General features: G+C 41.5%; 1 long non-coding RNA gene across 1 annotated transcript in view; it reads right to left on the bottom strand.

Moving 5' to 3' along the window:
- Positions 1-4,491: 4,491 nt before the first annotated feature.
- The window catches only part of LOC308593187, a 64,506-nt gene continuing 47,949 nt past the window's right edge, over positions 4,492-21,048 (bottom strand). Inside the window, exon 3 of the long non-coding RNA XR_014010827.1 lies at positions 4,492-4,758. This is a non-coding gene — a long non-coding RNA (uncharacterized lncRNA). The remainder of the gene's footprint in view (positions 4,759-21,048) is intronic.

Genomic DNA, 21,048 nt, shown 5'->3' with positions numbered 1-21,048 from the left:
TTTGTTGTCTGAAATACAACAATGAAGCCCATTCAATGTACTGTAGTATTTGTACTGGTGGAGGCAGGAGCGGAGGAAGAGGGGCACGGTGGCTGTGGTTCGCCCCGGGTGTCACCACTGAGGGGGTGTGTGTGTGACAAAATGCCGGGCAGCACTCACCGCAGGACTTGCAGCATGCCCGAGCCATGCGTCTCTCCTGGGAGAGACGTGGTGGCTTAGGCACACAGGCTCTGCGCTGCCCAAATGGTCCGCCCATTGCCTCCCCCCCCCCGGCTGTAGAGTGGCTGAGTGGGAGGAGGCAGGCAGACTCAGGAGGCCCCACGGTGCTCGCACCACCCCAGGCACCCAAGTGGCTTCCTCTGCCACTAGCTGGAGGTTGATAAGAGAAAGGGACACCAGATGAGCACAGCCGATCTTTTATTTGCCATCTTGAAAGACCTACACTGGCTCCCAGTACATTTCTGAACACAATTCAAAGTGTTGGTGCTGACCTTTAAAGCCCTAAACGGCCTTGGTCCAGTATACCTGAAGGAGCGTCTCCACCCCCATTGTCCTGCCCGGACACTGAGGTCCAGTGCCGAGGGCCGTCTGGCGGTTCCCTCCCTGCGATAAGCCAAGTTAAGATTTAAAAAGGATGTGTACAAAAAATGGAAAAGGGGGGAAACCACCAAAGAGGAATTCAAACAAATAGCCAGCACGTGTAGACACAAAGTCAGAAAAGCTAAAGCACAGAATGAACTCAGGCTTGCTAGAGAGGTTAAAAGCAACAAAAAAGGCTTTTATGGGTATGTTCGTAGCAAAAGGAAGAACAAAGAAACAGTTGGGTCACTCAGAGGAGAAGATGGTGAAATGCAAACAGGGGACACAGAAAGGGCTGAACTCCTCAATTCCTTCTTTGCCTCAGTCTTCTCCGATAAAGAAAACAATGCCCGACCTGAAGAATTTGGAGCAAATGATTCAGCAAAGGAAACACAGCCCAGAATAACTAAGGAGATAGTACAAGAATACTTGGCTAGTTTAGATGTATTCAAGTCTCCAGGGCCAGATGAACTGCATCCAAGAGTATTAAAAGAACTGGCAGATGTGATCTCAGAACCACTGGCAGTCATCTTTGAGAATTCCTGGAGAACAGGCGAAGTCCCGGCAGACTGGAGGAGGGCAAATGTTGTCCCTATTTTCAAAAAGGGGAAAAGAGAGGACCCAAATAATTACCGCCCAGTCAGTCTGACATCAATAACAGGGAAGATTCTGGAGCAGATCATTAAGCAAACATTCTGTGAGCACCTAGAAAGGAATGCTGTGATCACCAATAGTCAGCATGGATTTCTGAAAAATAAGTCATGTCAGACTAACCTGATCTCGTTTTTTGACAGAATTACAAGCCTGGTAGATGAAGGGAACGCAGTGGATGTAGCCTACCTTGATTTCAGCAAGGCATTTGACAAGGTGCCCCATGATATTCTTGTAAAGAAGCTGGTAAAATGCGGTCTTGACTATGCTACCACTCAGTGGATTTCTAACTGGCTGACTGACCGAACCCAAAGGGTGCTCATCAATGGTTCCTCTTCATCCTGGAGAAGAGTGACTAGTGGGGTGCCACAGGGTTCTGTCTTGGGCCCGGTCTTATTCAACATCTTTATCAATGACTTGGATGATGGACTCAAGGGCATCCTGATCAAATTTGCAGATGACACCAAACTGGGAGGGGTGGCTAACACCCCAGAGGACAGGATCACACTTCAAAACGACCTTGACAGATTAGAGAACTGGGCAAAAACAAACAAGATGAATTTTAACAGGGAGAAATGTAAAGTATTGCACTTGGGCAAAAAAAATGAGAGGCACAAATACAAGATGGGTGACACTTGGCTTGAGAGCAGTACATGTGAAAAGGATCTAGGAGTCTTGGTTGACCACAAACTTGACATGAGCCTACAGTGTGACGCGGCAGCTAAAAAAGCCAATGCAATTCTGGGCTGCATCAATAGGAGTATAGCATCTAGATCAAGGGAAGTAATAGTGCCACTGTATTCTGCCATGGTCAGACCACACCTGGAGTACTGTGTCCAGTTCTGGGCACCACAATTCAAGAAGGACACTGACAAACTGGAACGTGTCCAGAGGAGGGCAACCAAAATGGTCAAAGGCCTGGAAACGATGCCTTATGAGGAACGGCTAAGGGAGCTGGGCATGTTTAGCCTGGAGAAGAGGAGGTTAAGGGGTGATATGATAGCCATGTTCAAATATATAAAAGGATGTCACATAGAGGAGGGAGAAAGGTTGTTTTCTGCTGCTCCAGAGAAGCGGACACGGAGCAATGGATCCAAACTACAAGAAAGAAGATTCCACCTAAACATTAGGAAGAACTTCCTGACAGTAAGAGCTGTTCGACAGTGGAATTTGCTGCCAAGGAGTGTGGTGGAGTCTCCTACTTTGGAGGTCTTTAAGCAGAGGCTTGACAACCATATGTCAGGAGTGCTCTGATGGTGTTTCCTGCTTGGCAGGGGGTTGGACTCGATGGCCCTTGTGGTCTCTTCCAACTCTAGGATTCTATGATTCTATGATTCTAAGTTACAGGGAACCAGGAAGAGGGCCTTCTCGGTAGTGGCACCTGCCCTGTGGAATGCCCTCCCACCAAAGAGAAAAAGAGAAAAACAACTACGAGACTTTTAGAAGACATCTGAAGGCTGCCTTGTTTAGGGAAGCTTTTAATGTTTAATAGGTTATTGTATTTTAATATTTTGTTGGATTGGCTGAACAGAAAGTGGGGGTTACAATTGCTCCTGTTGGAATCAGTGGGACTTGCTTCAGGGAGATGGCTGCTTCATGCTTTCTTATGTGAGCCACCATGTGCTCCAGTTTAAAGGAAGGGTGGGGTATATACACTATCAAATGAATAAAAAACAAAATTGCCATGTTAGCTGGACCATGTAGACCCCATAGAACAAAGCCATTCTTCTTCCCGCCCTTTCAGTGCCTGATATCAGCCCCTCTTTCTGTCTCACTTAATTTCCCTTACAGTAAGCCTTTGACTCCACAGTGAATAAATAGAGTCTGGCAGGATTAATGTTTGCAAAATTTCTTTTAAACTATTCATTTAGCCATAAACCTAAGATGTGTCTCTGAAGATGTACATGTCTAATCTCCTTAGTCACCTTTCATCAGGACTTGTCTGTAAAATCTTGCATGATGGGCCTGGGAGACTCCTACAAGTGACTGTGAAATGGAACAGCTACCTCAAGTAGCATCTGCTGAAATCCCCAAAGTCATCAAGGTAGCTCCTGATGGGAAGGATAATATCCTTCACTATGTTGCTGATGTACCAGTGCAAAAAGGAGTCACCTATTTTTCATGAATTATTGGGTACGCATGTGCAGACCCATCACAGTAAATGATGAATATTTAATTCAAAAATAGAGGAGCTTCATCTTTGCAGCTAAAGAAATAGATGCCATCTTAATCCAGAAGGAGGAGGAGGAGGAGGAGGAGGAGGAGGAGGAGGAGGAGGAGAATTTATTATTTTTACCCCACCCATCTGGCTGGGTTTCCCCAGCCACTCTGGGCAGCTTCCAACAAAGTATTAAAAATGCAATAGAACATCAGACATTAAAAACTTCCCTAAACAGGGCTGCCTTCAGATGTCTTCTAAAAGTCAGGTAGGAGGGCATTCCACAGGGCAGGTGCCACTACTGAGAAGGCCCTCTGCCTGGTTCCCTGTAACTTCACTTCTCGCAGTGAGGGGACTGCCAGAAGGCCCTTGGAGCTGGACCTCAGTGTCTGGGGTGAACGATGGGGATGATAATGGTAGTATACAGACATGCTCAAATCCTTTACAGTGGTACCTCAAGTTAAGTACTTAATTTGTTCCAGAGGTCCGTTCTTAACCTGAAACTGTTCTTAACCTGAAGCACCACTTTAGCTAATGGGGCCTCCTGCTGCTGCCGTGCCACCAGAGCCCAATTTCTGTTCTCATCCTGAAGCAAAGTTCTTAACCTGAAGCACTATTTCTGGCTTAGTGGAGTGTGTAACCTGAAGCGTATGTAACCCGAGGTACCACTGTAGTTTAATAGGTTGCTAGAGTCAACATCTGGGATGCACATTATCAAAAGAAAAACACACTAATAAAATATTAAAACTAAAGGGCTCATTTTAGCTGTGACAAACATTTTACACAATATTCTCTTCTTTTGCGTGATTAATCCATATTTTAATATAAATACTTAGGGGATAATCAGCTGTAAAATTAGGATCATTGTGGTTAACATTCCTGGTGCAAACTAGAAGTCTTATTTTTAATATGGAACAGGTGTAGGAAAAAGGTTCATTTTTTTATGTCCTTCGTTGAATTTATCTTTAAAGCACTTTAATAGAAAACTGCTGACCGAAGGTGTAACAAACTGCTTTAGAAAGCACAAGTAAATGAAATATAATGCTAGAGCAAACAATAAAATTGATAAATCAACTTAACCAATGAGAATCTGCGGAAGATGTAACCTTGCAACTATGAACTGTGATGTACAATGTAGTCTTGCTCTTAAAACTATAAAGAACATTGCTGGGATTATCAATGGAGGAGCAACAAGCAATTGCTCAAGTCTTTTCATTGATTCCAATGTCCAGAATGTACCTGCCTTTTCAGGGGAGGCCGATATAATTTCTATTGCATCATACATTTCTTTTCTTTTGCACGTAGCTGCATTACAAACAGTTTTATGGCAGTTCTTCTACTAGCTCCCAACGATTCTGGTAAAATGGATTCTAGAAAAAGATAGCATAGGTATACCACTTAGAAATTCATATAACAGGAGACAGATTTATCTTATTTTTATTGAAGTTGAAGTTCCAATGGAAAAGACTCACAAATATTTATGTTTTCCTACTTAGAACGTTTTGAGAGAGTGGAATAAATTCATTTCCAAGCTTTCATTTTTCATGTTCAGGGCAGGATTCCCATCAACAGCAGACCTGCACAAGGACTTCCATTTGCACAACTGGGTTTGCCTCCCCCTGCACACCCACCATGCCCCCAAAATTGGCTCTGGTGTACAGAATATTTGTGCAGATGGAGTGATTTGAGGAGAACAATATTGACTTCTACCCAAAGTGTGATAGGCTTTGCCAGGTTGGACCTAGGAGAATGTACATGTACTTTTAAATGCACCAATAAAGGAAAGGCAATAAAGGGAGCCATGGCTGTTGCTATCTGTCCTTCTTCCCTTCTTGTAGTAGTTGGCATTGCTATATGTTTGCAGTAATTCAAACAACAGAAAGACAGTAGACCAAAGGGTCATGGGGAGGGATGGGGATTTTTTAAACTGAGTGCACATTTAAACGTGAATTTCCCCAAATTTCTAAAACAGTAAGCAAACAAATGATAGCCAGCCTTCAAATACTGCAATCCTCCAATTTTTGCAATGTGGTTCTCCAGCCAAATAATATGCCCTGCCACCACATCTTCCTTCACTGAAAGATAAATGCATGTTCTCCAAGTTGCAATCTGACAATGCTAATCACAGCAAATAAAAGCAGTACTTATTGTGTCTCTCAGTGAACAGTCATAGAATTTAAGTTTGCATAATCACCACCACAGAAGAAAAACACTGTCACTTACCGCAAACATGACTGAAGACATCTATGCATGCATGAATTCATGTGACATTCAGTCTTTTGTCATTAGTCTTCAAAGCAGTTTTCTCGGGCAGTTGAAGCCTGGATACTGACCCCAGAGTCCTCATGGGAGTCAGGTGACATCAGGGAGGCAGACTCAGGGCAGTCTCTGCAAATGTGCTCCTTCTCAGTCTGGGCTCCTCGTGTGGTGAGACAGGTGGCTACGTATAAAATTATCACTTTGTGCTGCTACATTATCTGACCACCTGCTGCCTCAAGTATTTGCCAGCCCTTGGATGGGAATGCCTGATATTTACATAGTGTAACTACATCTTAAAATTAGTAACAAATGGGAAGAATAGAAAGATAATATCTGTTTTGCTTAAATAGTTTAAACATGATTTAAACAACACTAAGTATCAAGGCAGAGTGAGGTCGCCGCCTCAGACAACCTGCACTGTATCCCTTAAGTGAACCTTCTGTCCTCCGTTGCATTGTCTCGTTGTGATTCTATAGTATTGATTCAACAACCAATCAAGTTGGCTTCTGTTTATGGAAAGAGTGGTGGTGGGACAATCTTGCATTTCACCTTGGGCAGCAAGATGTCTTGAGACAGATCTGAGTGCCTCATCACTTGACAGTCATCACGATTAAAAATTGGTATCCAGTGGGACTTCCTCTTGCTCTCCTTTTCCCATGAACCCCAAAAATCTGCTCTGGAGGGTCCTCCAGCCCCCTAGAGCTGATTATGAGGATGCACACAGGGGAGAGGAAAGATAGAGGAAGTTCTATTGTGCAAGTCAACTGTGTGAGTGGAACAGCAGTGCTGGATACAACCCAGTGGTGTCAGATGATAGAACACTTCAGTGTTCAGTCTGTTACACAAATGCAACCTATCACTTGGTGATGCACAGTGATAAACATGCATGTGTGAGCTCACTCTGTGAAGTACCATCACTTCACTGATCATATAGCAGCTTTCTCTTACTTGAGTAACTGGGTCCCAATGTATTCAAAACTTTATACTAGGAGTGGGGAACTTGTGGGCCTCCAGATGGTCAATGATCAGGGATGATGGGAGCTGAAGTCTAAAAACCTCTGGAGGGCTATGGGTTCTTCACTTCATATACTAACACTGATCCTTGAGCTAAAATCAGTAAGTACCATGCAACTAGGTCAGCCCATGGCAAACCAGGATAACTGCTTAGAGGCCTATCTAGCATTAAGCAGCATATTAATCAATCAATTAATTGTCACAGGAAAAAACATTGCATAGCAAACGAACCATTGTGTTCCAAAATACCTGCTGCTATTAAAATTCAATATTCTACAGTTCATATTCAATAAGGAATAACTGGAAGCTAGGGGCAGACAGGTTAGAGGACTGGAAAACCCCACCACCCAAAATTACAGGTAACTGATTTCCTGTAAAGATGATGATATTATTGATGAGCCATTGGTGGTGATTTTCAGATGGTGAGCTTGTAGCTGATTATTCAACAGGAAAATTTATTCCAGTCATTCCTAAGGACTGTAGTCATCTGCAAAGGAAGTCTACAAAGTATCCTCAGATGCCCCTCCAAATACTGGCTGTGAAGTACAAAAGGGCTCTTTATGTAGTGGATTCTACCAGATGCCAGAGAAACCAGTCCACTTTGCATGACTTTATGATTAGAGTGTCATGCACTGACATATCTGACACAGGTGTACCTCAACACTCTCCAGCATAAAATCATTTCATTGTGATGTGACAACTTTTACTTTAAGTCTCAGGATCGGGCTACAATTTAGCAAGCATCTATGCTCAATGGGAATATTCACCTTATACCTTCCTCTAGTTGTTGAGGCATAGACCTGCACCACAACAACTACCTTTTCAAAACAACACCCAAACATGGCAGAGGTGAAGATCTTTGCCACGAGATCCCTTACTAAAGTTCCTTTCTGGCAAAAGTTTCCTGAATTGCATGGGATTGGACTAGATGATCCTTGGAATCTTTTCCAACCCTTCTATTATTCTGATAGCAACGGTCCCCCTCAGAAGAATCATCCTGCTTCAAGCACGGAAGATGCAAGACTTCCTTTTTGCTGTTGATTCAGCAGTGGGGAAAGCAAGGAAACATAGTTATAAGGATTGTTCCCCCTCAAGAGGGATAATGGAGGAGCCGTGCTTATGGAAGGGATGCAAGTCTCACTTATATTATCGCTGCCCTAAAAATAAAGTTCTTGTACAAAGCTTCTTTGCTGTTTAACACCTTCCCCCTCTGCTGACTCAGTTGCTCCAGGGACTGCTGCTTATTTCATGCAGATGAAGGGTTCCATTTTGTCCCAGAGGAGCCAAGGGATAGTGTTTTTCCAGTGCCCAAACTGGAAAATGGGAGCCAAGTCTGAGGCTTTGCCCAGTGTATGCTGACTCATCCTCCAATTGGTAGATGCCAATTACAGCAAGAGACAGTTTTCGTAAGTCAAGCATAAATGTTACACATATGAATCGATATTCACAAACACATACAGTCCAATCTGGGTAAATTAACTTATATAAAATTTCATTAGTTTGAGCTGCCAAGGCTTTTAACTACATCATATCGTCAGAGCTGATTAATGAGGCCAGCCCATGTGATGAAAGCCAAGGCTGCATGTTGTCTTTCATAAATAATATAGAAATTATTGCTGTCTGCAATGAAGAAACATGCTGTCAGTGAAGAATTAGGAAAGTTTCTAACAGATGAGGAGCTAATTGATCCCTAAATTATTCATACCATTTCTCTGGGCGCTCATACACCACTGGTGGCTTTTTTTCACCCTCTGAGCATAATGCCATTATCCTGAAAATAATTTCTTGAGATGTAGCTGGCTTTTTTTGCCATGCATTTTGAGTTAAGGGGAGGGAGGGAGAAACTGTGCCCATTAACATATAGATTTCATTTTATATGGAATATAAGAGACAGTTTGCATGCGACTAATGAAGACAACGAAATCAGCAAGCGTTTCTCTGTTGGTGTAGTTTTGTAGTAGCAACTCCATTTTCATGAAAGGAAGGGTAAACATTATTGCCATTAATTATCTCCATCGCTCAGCTTGTATTTCCACTTATCTATTCTCGTGGAAAGTCCAGTTATCATGCACTAAAATAAACTTAACTCATTACCACAGTTAGCTTCAGTGTGCCTGGAATTGTGCATTACTTCCTCCAACTTGAAAATGTCTTATTGTCACATTTTCAGGGGCCCAACCCCATCAGAGCAAGGTTCTTGTCTCTCAAAAGATACCCCCCACTTTGAATCATTGCCTTCTTACAGCTAGAAGTGGCTGGACTCATCAGGGGAGGGAGAAGGAACAGATGATAGACCTTGCTGCCAGTTCCTACATGTTGATTCGTCCAATAAAGATATTGCTGAACTGTGAATTTTGGAGTTTTTCTCTGCATCTATCTTGCACATCTCATCGTACGGAAACATTAATGTTAACTGATCTTGCATCCTCACACCAACTGACAGGTGCAATAAATTGGTCTGAGAGTGGTTGAATTGACTATGGTCACTTGGGGAGATTGAAGGCTAATCAGGTTTTGAACCTGATGTGTCCATATTTATCAAACTCTAGACAAGCCTCCATCATCCTGGTGTTCTCTACTTGTAAGGGCTACAATTCCTATCAGATCCAGCCACTCTGGCTAATAATCAAGGATAATAAAAGTTGTATCCAACAGCATCTGGGGGGGGGGCAAATTATGGGTGGTCTTCAACTAAGGATGAGCACTGGTTTAATGGGATTTTCCTGCTTTCCTCCTCTATCCCCAAATCTGATCTGGAGGAGGAAAACCCAGAACAGATTTATGAGGCATGTAGGGGGAAGAGAGGGGGGAAATGTTCCATTGCACAAGGAGAAATTCTTGCACTGATGGAATATTCACTTTAGCACTATGTTGAATAAAACCCCAGGTTTTGTTAAAAGCACACACACCACACCACTGAATCTTAAAGGTGGTCATGACAATATGAAACAGTCGCAACTGCTACTTTTCTGAGCCAAACCGTGTTGCGAAAACAAAATTAAAGCAACCAACACATTGGTCCTGTTTGTTTTTATTGTAGCCAACAGCAGCTCGCCATTTTAAAAGCATCAGCCGTATTTCATGCAAAACATTTTGTGACCAAGCTAACAGCTTGTGTTTCAAATTCCAAGCAATAAAACTACCCAAAATTAAATTATGGGAGAATTTCTGCCAGTCTGCTCTGTCACACTTCCCCTTTTCTGACCCATCACATCCAACCCTCACAGCTGCCTCTGTTTTCCTGGTTCTTTGGGGGACCTTTACTTGGGCGTTCATCAGGTCAACCCCAACAGTCCAGTGTCTCTTGAAAATGATCTGTCAACTCTGCTACACACTTTGCACTGATATTTATTGGCAAGTCTCACTGAAAAGAATGTGAGTTTGCAGCCAATGAGTCTTGATGGGTCAGACCAATACAATTCTACACCAACTCTCTTAAACTTGATGCCAAATCCTTTGATCAGGTGAATTGTTTTTCACTGAAATGGACTGGCTGTGTTGCGCTCACAACAGTTGTATTATTTTCCAGCAAAAGTGATAACAGCAGATGTCACTTGAGTTAACTGAGAAGTTAGCAATTGTCAAATAATAAGGAATAAAAAAGGAACTACATAATCCATGATATAATGATGAATGCCAAACATTTGCTTCTGAGAATCATAATTAAAAAAACAAACAGGAATGGCAAATTCCATTTGAAACCAACATTTAACATTCGGAGAGCATGTCATATCTAAATAATACTTTGAATCTCCATGGAACTCTGCTTTGACCTTTCCTGTTGACTCAAGGTACTCATTTGATATAGATCCCGTTTGCTTTATTTCTCTCTATAAGCTCTAGCAAATGTTATTGTTTCTTCTTCAAATTTGTTACCTGTACATTGAAATATGGAAAGTGTTGGTGATTTTAAGGTATGAAGAAACAATTGCTTTTCCCCTCTAGGTCTATAACTTTGGGGCCAAGCAATTTTCCATTAACAAATCAATGAGAATGGAGAGCTCATAGCGTTACACCATCATTAAAATGTCACTGGATTAAAATGATTGGATTTTGTCATCATGTTCTTGGGGTGAAAATAGACATCCACTCTATGAAGTTGAAGTAAGTTGTTTGAAAATGGCCACTTGACCTGATGCAGCGGCTCCCCCGTCCTCCTGGAGTCATGCCATTTTGTTTGTGGCCATTGGCCCCTTCCCCTGGCTGCTGCAGAGCATCCTGGGTTCTTGCCAGACCCAGTTTTGAATTCTGGCCAATCCATGGTGGCCTGGGGTGGGGCAGGGCCAGGGAGCAGACTGTGCACCAGCAGTCTTCACTTTGGTCTGCTCCCCGGCCATTTAAGCGGGCCAGCGCTGACCTCTGCAGAAGTAAGTTGTCTGAAAGCACTTCCTGTACTCTAAAATCAAAGCTTTCAGAATGCTGCAGATGGATATTCAACCCACTGCCACCAAACTTTAGAATGTCTAGCTGTCTGTCTTCACCCTTATATGTCATTCCTTTTTCTGGGATTCATGCCATGACTTTCCACCCATCAAAACATCTTGTCATTGGTAAGTCACTCAGCATTACAGTCACCATAGAGACTGACAGTCAAGTACCACATCGTCTCATACTTGTGCCCAAAACATTGCATTCATGCCCATAATTAGGGTAAACACTCCAAGCCAGCTAAATTAATTATTTTCCTTTTCAAATTAGGGGGAAATCCAGATGCAGATGACAAAATCCTGTCTAAAACCTTAGAGAGTCACTGCCAACCAGTGTAGACAATAGTGAATTCCATGAACCAGTAAGCAGACTCAGCATAATGTAGCTTCCTATGTTCCTGGGCACAGCCAGAATCTCAGACTGACACTTTCCAGGCCTTACAAGCTAACAGATCCAATAGACACCTCAGCCTTTGAGCTTAGGCTACTTTACAAGTCACCTTGATGTTTGTCCCATACAACAGGACACTTAGACTCAGGTTTCGTCAACCCTCCATATCTTCCATTGTTGCCTTTTCTGGGCAACTGTTGCTTCTCTGGATGGTTGAGAATATAGGTAAACCTATGTTCCTTCATGCTCTTCTAAACCCCTAGTATCACTTGTCTCCCTCAAATAAAGTCGTATATTCCCCACCTTCCCCTATAAAGCATTAGCATGTAATAGTTTGAGTTTAAATTGATAAAGACCCAAGCTTCTAATTTTGTGCTTGCACTTTCCCTCTTCCATATTCTATTCCCATTTTTCTGACTCATCTTTCTTTTGCCTTCATTTTAGCTCTGCATTATTATTTTTTGCCAAGTTGTTAATTATTTATTCAGAACAGTGGTTGACTGTCCAATCAACACCGTCCTTTGGGAGGTTCACGCTAAGTTTGAACAGTGTACACTTCAAATCTTAAAACATTCATTAAAACATTGAAAACATTTGGAAAGAAAACCAATAACTTTCCTGCCTAAAAACCGGCACAAGTGGTATAACAGCATTTTAAACCCAGTAGAAATAAGGACAAGAACATAATGCTTGGAGAATAAAAGCTCATCAGCTGGTATGAAAAGGATCTTAATGTAAGCACCAGATGAGTCTTGTTGGGGTAGGCATTTTCTAATTGAGACACCATCACTAAAAAGGACCGTTTTCTTAGTAACCACTCACTTTGTTTTTTTAAGTGGGAGAACCTGGTTAATGATCTCTGGTGAAGATCTCAAGCCCCAGAGGCGGCAATATTTCAGGTAACGAGGCCACATCATTTAGAGCTTTACAGCTGATGCCACATTATATCCTTGCTTGTTATTTAACTTCCATAGGTTCTGAATCAAATCTATTCAGCAATTCTTCCCAGTCCACCACTTGATTATGATTAGCCCTTAAACTGATGGACCTATCCCCACTGAAAATATTTCAGCCACTTTCTTCCTTGATATGTCCATAGTGCAACATTTCCTGTTTGCCCATAGTAGACACGCAGGGGATTGTTACTCCAGCCAGGAGGACTTACTGTCACACCTGGTCTGGAGCCCCCTCCCCCTGCATGTGACCAAGTAGGTGGGAGTGACGCTGGCACGCTGCCCTCTTCCTCTCACTCCTTCTTTGCTTTATTCCATCTTGACGTTCTTTTGCTGTCTGCTGGCTTTCAGCCAGCAGCACATGGGCTCAGTCCACATATGGGATGAATCCACACTCTCTTCTGTAACTACAAGCTAAAGCCTGCCTTCAGGATCATACTGTGAACTGAATGTAAGTAAACTTCTTATTACTTTTAAAAGAAGACTGTTGTGTCTTTATTTTTCTTAAGAAGGAACAAAGGGGATTTACCAGGAACAAATCCAAACTGGACAAGCCAGACTGGACTGCTTAATTTAGGAGATTCTAACAAATCTACCAACTAATTTCCTGCAATATACAGGGGAATGTAATCTGTTACCAGCTCACTAGCATGAGTGAAGAAGGATAATATTAAATCAATATATCCTCTCCTACTATCCTCAACATTCCCACACATAGCAACTACAGGCCTTTTCAAGCACTTCTTAAAACAAACTGCAACACAGTTTAAACCTAAGATTCTTTGGAAGAAGTTATGTGTTTTCAATGTGCTTTAAATTTGTGGTGGAGCTCAGCCCCAGATGGTCAACCTAAAATTCAATCATTTTATGACCCACTGTCCTACTCACGGTATCATTGTTGCACTCCAGGTTTAGATTAAAAATGAGACTGAGGTCAGTTGGTCTCTCTCTGGTTACCAGAACTCCAGCTTTCATTCTTGCTGATTCTACGGCACTCAAAACATCTGTAAACACTTGTCAATGAATCAAATGGCCATAGCATCTGCTGGATGGCTCAGCTTACACTTCAGATCTTAGCAGGCAGGTTTTGTGTAACAAAACGTATTATTCTAATTAGCACTCTTTTGGGCAAGGAGATCAATATTTCAATTGTCAGGGAGATTACATTACGTTTTCACCTTTTGAGATTGTTGCCTATATCAGAAGCTGGGGTCTGCAGAAAAGGGAAACCTGCAGTTTGGGACTTTATACAGGTTTTTCAAACAGACGTAAATCAGGTTCTGATACAACTGCACATCAATGCCCACTTACTAATTCCAGTGCATAATGTGCCTTTTCATGACATCTCAAAAAGAATTGCCCTTAGTGCTCACCCTCCTGCTCTATTCCAGGCAGAACCAGAGAAGAATAGGAAGATCTGTGATGGCTTTTAAGGGAGCCAAGAACAGAATTTGAAGAAATTGAATGAACCAGGGACCCAGAGTCCCTGGATGGATCAGGAATACAGAATCAAGGCAGAACCTGGCAAATATGGTTTGGTGCCAAGAAAAAATGTCAGGAGTTATGAGAAAACCTAATATGCGCCTCACAGGGTTGTGGTGGGGATGCAATTGGGAGAGGAGCCATGCACACCACCTTGAGGTCCTTAGAAGATAAGGTGGTATAAAATGGTAATAAAAAAATCAAAAATCAAACAGTAGTTACCTAACAGTCTATGCTTTCACTACACGGACCAGTAGTGTACTTTCTAAAAACCACACTTTCAGACTGGGAAGTAGTGTCCGTCCCCCCGCCCCAGCAAGTTATTTGTGGATTGTTCCATATGGTCACTTTTAAAATAAGACAAGCTGTTCATTTTTATAAAAAAAGAGTTTTATCTAAGAGTTTTATCCTACTGTATTTGAGCTTTGAGGCCTCTGGATTAGCCGAGGATAAATTGCTTGGATACCTTTGGAAAGGTTGATGAGGGGCACTGCTCCAGGCTTGTGAGATAAGATGGCTTCTTAGATACCTGCCAAACAGATTTTAACTTAAATGTGGCACTATGGCTATCAAAGGATGCTGTGTCCTCCTTGTCATACTGTTCCAGATACAGAGTTGTATTCAACACTATTGTTGCACTTGCACAACAAGGAAATGTTGAAGAATATGGTACGATGTCCTTAGTTTCATTGGAGAAAAGTTGGACGGTATGGGGGGACATTCCTTTATCGAAGAAATGTTGGAGGGTATGGAGTTATGCGATCCCAAGCCAAGGAGATAAGTAACTATACAACTTTTAGAAGACACCTGAAGGCAGCCCTGTATAGGGAAGTTTTAAAATGTTTAATGTATAAATCGTAAAATAATGATTATATTATGATATAGGACATCTCTATTTTCACTGGAGAAATGTTGGAGGGTGTGGACTCGATCTGAATTTATGGTGGAGGTGAACAATGAACAATCAGCATTATGGTGGGGAGGGATGCGCATGTGTGTAACCCATCCCCTTGTTAAAGGACTCACTCTGTGCTGGAAGATGAGCCTTGTGTGTGGGATTCACAATCACCCTCTTCATACAAACAAGTTTGTTCCTTTATGTAGAATGGTCTCATTGAAAAGCTTTGAAAAAATATGCGCCCCAGGAATCCTGGGTTTAAATTTGTGTATTTTCTTAAGAATATACAATAGCACAGAGAGCTTAATGTAATACCATCTCTCTCTCTCTCTCTCTCTCTCTCTCTCTGAATGATTGGAATTCAGTTTGTTTTCATTAATTTGTACAGGAGCAGGCACTATCTGGCAAGGCAAAGGGCACCCCTGGTTTGTTCTGAAACACAGAAGAAATGCACTCTCCCTTTTTATTGCTACAGTTGTTTTACATTAAACCTGGAAGAAGCACAATGTTGTGTAACACAAAGCATCTTTTCTTCTACTGATGTATTCTGTAAACCTCATAAATTTTCTCTAAGGAATTAGCAGGAGATAAAGTGCCACAGGCCTGAGTGCTCAGCTGTCTTTCTCAAATGATATTAGCAAATCCAAAATAAAACTAAACTGAAAATATGGGAAGCCTTTTACATGTTATATCTAAAACTGTTTTATTACTAATGGACTTCTGTTTAACACAGACTTTAAAACAATTTGTGTAAAAGCTTGCAGTGAAAAAACATTTTAAAAAGTGTGCAGAGGCCACTCTTAGCACATAAATGCACAAATTCAAGTCACATTGATTTCAATTAATTATATCAGGGATAAACAATGTGGTGCTTGTCAGTTGTTTTTGGACTACAACATCCATCAGCCCCAAGTGGCATGTCCAACAGTCAGGGTGATGGGAGTTGCAGTCCAGCAACATATGGAGGGGGGCAGGTTGGCAGCCCCTGAACTGTATCCTGGATTTCCAGGAAATGAAATGAATAGAAATTGAAAAGTATGTCTGCCTGTTGGTGGAGACTAGTAAGATTGCAACAGCTGTCCCAGTAAAATAGGCATCATGTGGAAAATGCTAGGCTGGGAGGATTTTCATTCTCTTTAGTGCCACTTCAGCTCTATCTAAAGTAAGACATGGAATTGCAGATGTGCATATGTCAATTAGTCCACAGAACAGGTGTGACCCTCCAGGTGTTGCTGAACTATAAGTCATCTCGTAAGTTGGAAGCATCCAGAATCGGTCCGTGCAACGAAGTAGGCTTGCCCTTCAAACAGGTCCTGTGTGTAGCCAAGATGGTGCCTTCCTCATGATGTTGGACTACAATTCCCATCTTCCCTGACCTGTTGTTGTCTCGCTGCTGAGCAACAATATGCACAGTGGAGTAGGAGACCATTTAACCAGAATAGTCTCTGAGCTGCACTTGCCTGTAGAGCAAAGTCAGCATCCAAAGTCAGGTCAGGTGAACAGCAATCCATGTGGTGGGATGGTCCAGGGGTCAGGGGATCAAACGATCAAGGGTCAAGATGAGCAGGAAGCAGCCAGGTAGGGCCAGGAACTACAAGTGTTGTTTCCAGCATCTGGCTGCTGCTGGAAGCTCTGCTTAAGAAGGCTGAAGCCAGCTGGTTCCCATCAGAGCCTTCTCCTCCGTGTCCCTGAAAGCTGATCAGCTGCCGGTTTGTTTGTTGTGGGGGAGGAAGGGAAAGGAAAGGAGATTGCTAGCTACTTTGAGACTCCTTAGGATAGTAATAAAGCAGGATATCAAATCCAAACTCCTCCTCTTCCTCTTCTTTTCCTTCTCCTTCTCTCTGCAGTAGATCACCACACAGAGAGGTATTTTCATGGTGTCGTTACAAATATTTTTCATTTCATTTTATTTTATTGAACAACAGAAACCAGACAATACTCATGTAGAAGAAAACAAACATCAAAACAAAGAATTGTAAAGTTCAACACAATAAGCTTTTGATAATAAAGTCAAAAGGAAAATAAAGAACCAAGCATGAGATGCAGATCCTCCAAGTGTCCCTATTCTCCAGGGACAGACACAGATTTTTTGATCCTGGAATCCCCTGCTTTTCTTTAAGATGCTCCTATTTTCATCAGATAAATGTTGGAGGATATGGTGTTATTGACCCCCCAAACCAAGGAGATAAGTAATTATACAACCTTTAAAAGACATCTGAAGGCAGCCCTGTATAGGGAAGATATTTTAAATGTTTAATGTTTTATTATATTTTTTTATAAAAGTTGGAAGCTGCTCAGTGGCTGGGGGGCAACTCAGGCAGATGGGTGAGGTATACATAATAAAATTGTTGTTGTTGTTAAATAGGACATCCTTATTTTCATCAGAGAAATGTTGGAGATGGACACAATTTTAATATTCTAAATGAGGTATAAAAACACAATTTACATGGTATGATGAAGGAAATCAGGAGAAAGATCTTGCTTGCTTATAGATGCCTCCAAATAAAATCATATTTTGAAGTGATTCTCCACCTATATGACCGCAATGTCATATAACCTAATTTTCAATGAGTTTGCAAAATGGTAGCAGATTCCTACGTAATTTTTTTTTTAGGATGTTCACAAGATCTTTAATTTTGGCCAGAATATCTGGGATGGAAACAAGGAGTAGAACAGTATGTAAAAGAAAATATATAGGGCATATAAACCAGCCCTTGTGAAGCATTTATAAGTCCCGGTGATTTCAGCAGGAGAGAATTAAGTCTTTGCTTAAGTACTGAAGTCAGTGCTATATAAATATGTCTGGCTTTGAGTGAATCATGCCCACCACATGCATTTTGTACTCAGAAAAAGGTTCCTGGTTACAAGAAGCAACATAAGAAGCCGTCTTTTCATACAGATTTAAAGAACATGCTGCAAGAAATATAGAGTGCTGACTAAAGAACAGAGTCCAGTAGATATCATGTCTGTACCTCTTAAAGCTCCTCATATCTAATTCATAGTGCAGCCATTTACTCTGTCAAGGCTTATGACCTGGGATTTTTAAGAATGAAATGTGGTGCGCTGAGTCTTGTCACTGCTCATTATTTTCCTAGTTAATCAAGACACATAGACTGATGACTAAGGGAAGCTTTTTCATGTGTGAGGTAAGGGGAAATCAATTTGTCACCGTTTCCCTGAATAACATACATCATAAAATGGAACCATTTACACCTAAAATGATAGTTGCAGATTAATAACTGAAATGTTTTTGAGATTCATAAATGAGAGAATAGAAAAAGTATAAAATAAGAATTGTAAGATGTTATCTAGGAGCTCTTGCTTTTATCAAAACAGATAGCCATTAATCTAGTGGTTCCATTTATCTGGAGGATGCGAAGGTGCTTTTCTTCTGTAGAACCAGTTTTTCTTCTAAAATAAATTATGTCATGTTCAAGAAATGTGTTACTAAACTGAGTAAATCTTGGTCTCTCTCCAAACTGATTTTGAATTTGCTACCATTAGAAACTGTATAATACAGGGTAGGCATGTTTTGCTCTGGTAAAACAGCATATTTCTTTATAGGAAAATGACAAGTTTATAGTCCTCTTGACTAATTCTTGCATTCTAAAAATTCAGAGCCTTATGGGTTGGGAGGGGACCCATTGTGTAAGGAAACCTTGCATGAGCTCTGTCCTGATACCAGGAAGCAGCCGCCAGAAAAACTGTAATATCTGTATTCATTTCCCAGTGCCTATCCTATTATTCACAAAATTTTGGAGCAATCCCCCCTTAATATGGTAATCAGAGCACAGTCGACAGATCAAATTATTCTGCATTAGATGTAGTTCTTGCAAAGTGTTACTGCAGTATGTGGATTTTAACAAAGCAAAACAGCATTATTCTAAAATATTAGAATATTCCTGGGGGCAGATGGAAACAAAACCACAAATCTTCTGCAGTTACATTTTCATCTGATTATGATCTAATTAATGAATCCCCAAGGAAGTATTTTCTTTTTTAGAATTAAAAAGAAAACTGTTTTAGAAGTATATTGTTATTCAAAACATATCTACACAATAGCCTAAATTATTTGCTTAGGCAGTGTAAATAAGAAAAGGGTTTTTAACCATCCAGTTGGAGACTTCAGCACTTACTGTGACCTGGGCTTCCTTCACTTTCACTTTCATACTTTAGGTGGGAAAGACCCATGCAGTTGATCTACCCATAGAGACCCGTAATTTAGATATGCACCCATGCTGCATGGGGTGTTATGCAATTCTACCCAACATTGATCCCAAGTAGTTTCCAATGTATAGTTAGCAGAGTAACAACTTAAACACGTTGCATGATTCCCTCCAAAATAGACCAGAGGCAATTATATTTCATGCAGCAGAGCTTTACGGCTACTGAAGGCAAATGAGCATAATGGTCACAAATCCAATACATTCAGGTTTGGCACGGTCCATAAGAAATCCACTTGCAGCAGACTTACTATAACTTATAATAAGACTAAACTTTAACACTATACAGTATACAGAACACCACACCAGAAGGAAAAAGGGACAGAAAAAGAGAGACCCAGGATCCTTCTGGCCTATTATTATAGTCAGCATGACCTTGAAGAAGTGATAACAGAACCAGTTTAAACCAGCTGTACTCAGCTTCTCTGAAGGTATAACCCAAACATCACAAACCTTCTGCTTGTTTCTTTCACCCAGAGAAGCTTCCAGAACCATCAGAGCAATACTTTCTGCACTAAAAAATGCAAACTGACGCATACCTCGTGGAAGTGATTGACACATTGCTGGAAGCAGGGATGAAGGGAGCCTTCATTGTTATCTCAAAAATATTTAAGGGCATTAAACCAACAATTAACGATGCATTTTTTATTTGTTTAGATGGCAAGCCAGTGCAGCCTCAGAGACAATACAAATTTCCCCTTGCAGCTCAGGGAAGAACTTAACCATGAAATTTAGAAAATGAGACCCCCAAATTGCATTGGTCGAAATGAAAAATGCTTCTCCAAAGTCACACATGGGCAGAGATAATCATGTCTGTAGGAGTGAATATTAATGCCTGAGTCATATGGAAGCACACTTCTCTTTTGTCAAGCTTCTTAAGCCATAAGAAATTGAATGAAACAAGGCAAGAGAAGAATGTGGCAGAATTATTTTCAAGTCGCTAGGTTAAGAGCACCCTCCTGAACAGCAGTCAGGTAGTCAATAAAGAGATTATCATTATAGTGGTGAAGTTGAGAGGGTATTTATTTTTTTGCAGTAAGAATAGGTAGCATCCCATGGCTGCATGAGCAGAAGGCAGGCCATATAACTCATCTTTCTCTTTGTCTCCCTGCCCAGTCCCCCCAAAATATTGGGCTGTGTTGCACAGTGATGCAATGGGAGCAGAGAACTGACCAAAATCAGGTTGAGGAAGCTTGCGCAAGCAAGGCTAGAGGAAGAGGAATATTGGTTTTCCAAGCTTTCCAAATGCTTGCATAAGCACTGGATAAATCAAAAGGCAGGGGAGAAATTATGTTTGGCTCACCCTAACAAATGCACATTTCCCAAACCAATTTGTTGTTCCTTAGTCGTTTAGTTGTGTTCGACTCTTCATGACCCCATGGACCAGAGCACACCAGGCACTCCTGTCTTCCACTGCCTCCCGCAGTTTGTTCAAACTCATGCTGGTAGCTTCAAGAACACTGTCCAACCATCTCGTCCTCTGTCGTCCCCTTCTCCTTGTGCCCTCAATCTTTCCCAACATCAGGGTCTTTTCTAGGGAGTCTTCTCTTCTCATGAGGTGGCCAAACCAATAGGGGAACCAAAACATGGCAATCCTTTAAGATGCATGCTTCTTTGAATTTTGTGGCATGCTACTCCAACCAAATTATACATTGCGCGGCTCTGTGGCACAATGGATAGCACACTGGATTTCTAGCGTAGTGAAGTAATTCAAAGGTTGTGAGTTCGAGTCCTACCGGAGCCACATGATTCTTTTGAGGATGGGAGTGGCAGCCATGTTGCCTTAGCAACAGAGAACATGCTACCTCTTCTTATTCACTTTCTACCCTTGCAAAGGAATGTAGAATTTACCAAAAAGAAGGAAAGTGATTAATGGGTTGGTGGGAGATGATAATGGAATCCATTTCCCCTTCCCATTTTTTCAGAACTTTTTGCTATTCCTTAGTCACATTTTATTGCATAATAGCCTTACAATGTGGGTGTGATGTTAGCAAAACAAGTCAGCTGCATATT

Source organism: Podarcis bocagei (genome assembly GCF_964188305.1).
Source record: "Podarcis bocagei genome assembly, chromosome: 8".
Lineage (NCBI taxonomy): Eukaryota > Metazoa > Chordata > Lepidosauria > Squamata > Lacertidae > Podarcis > Podarcis bocagei.
This window is presented reverse-complemented; position numbering and strand designations above follow the sequence as displayed.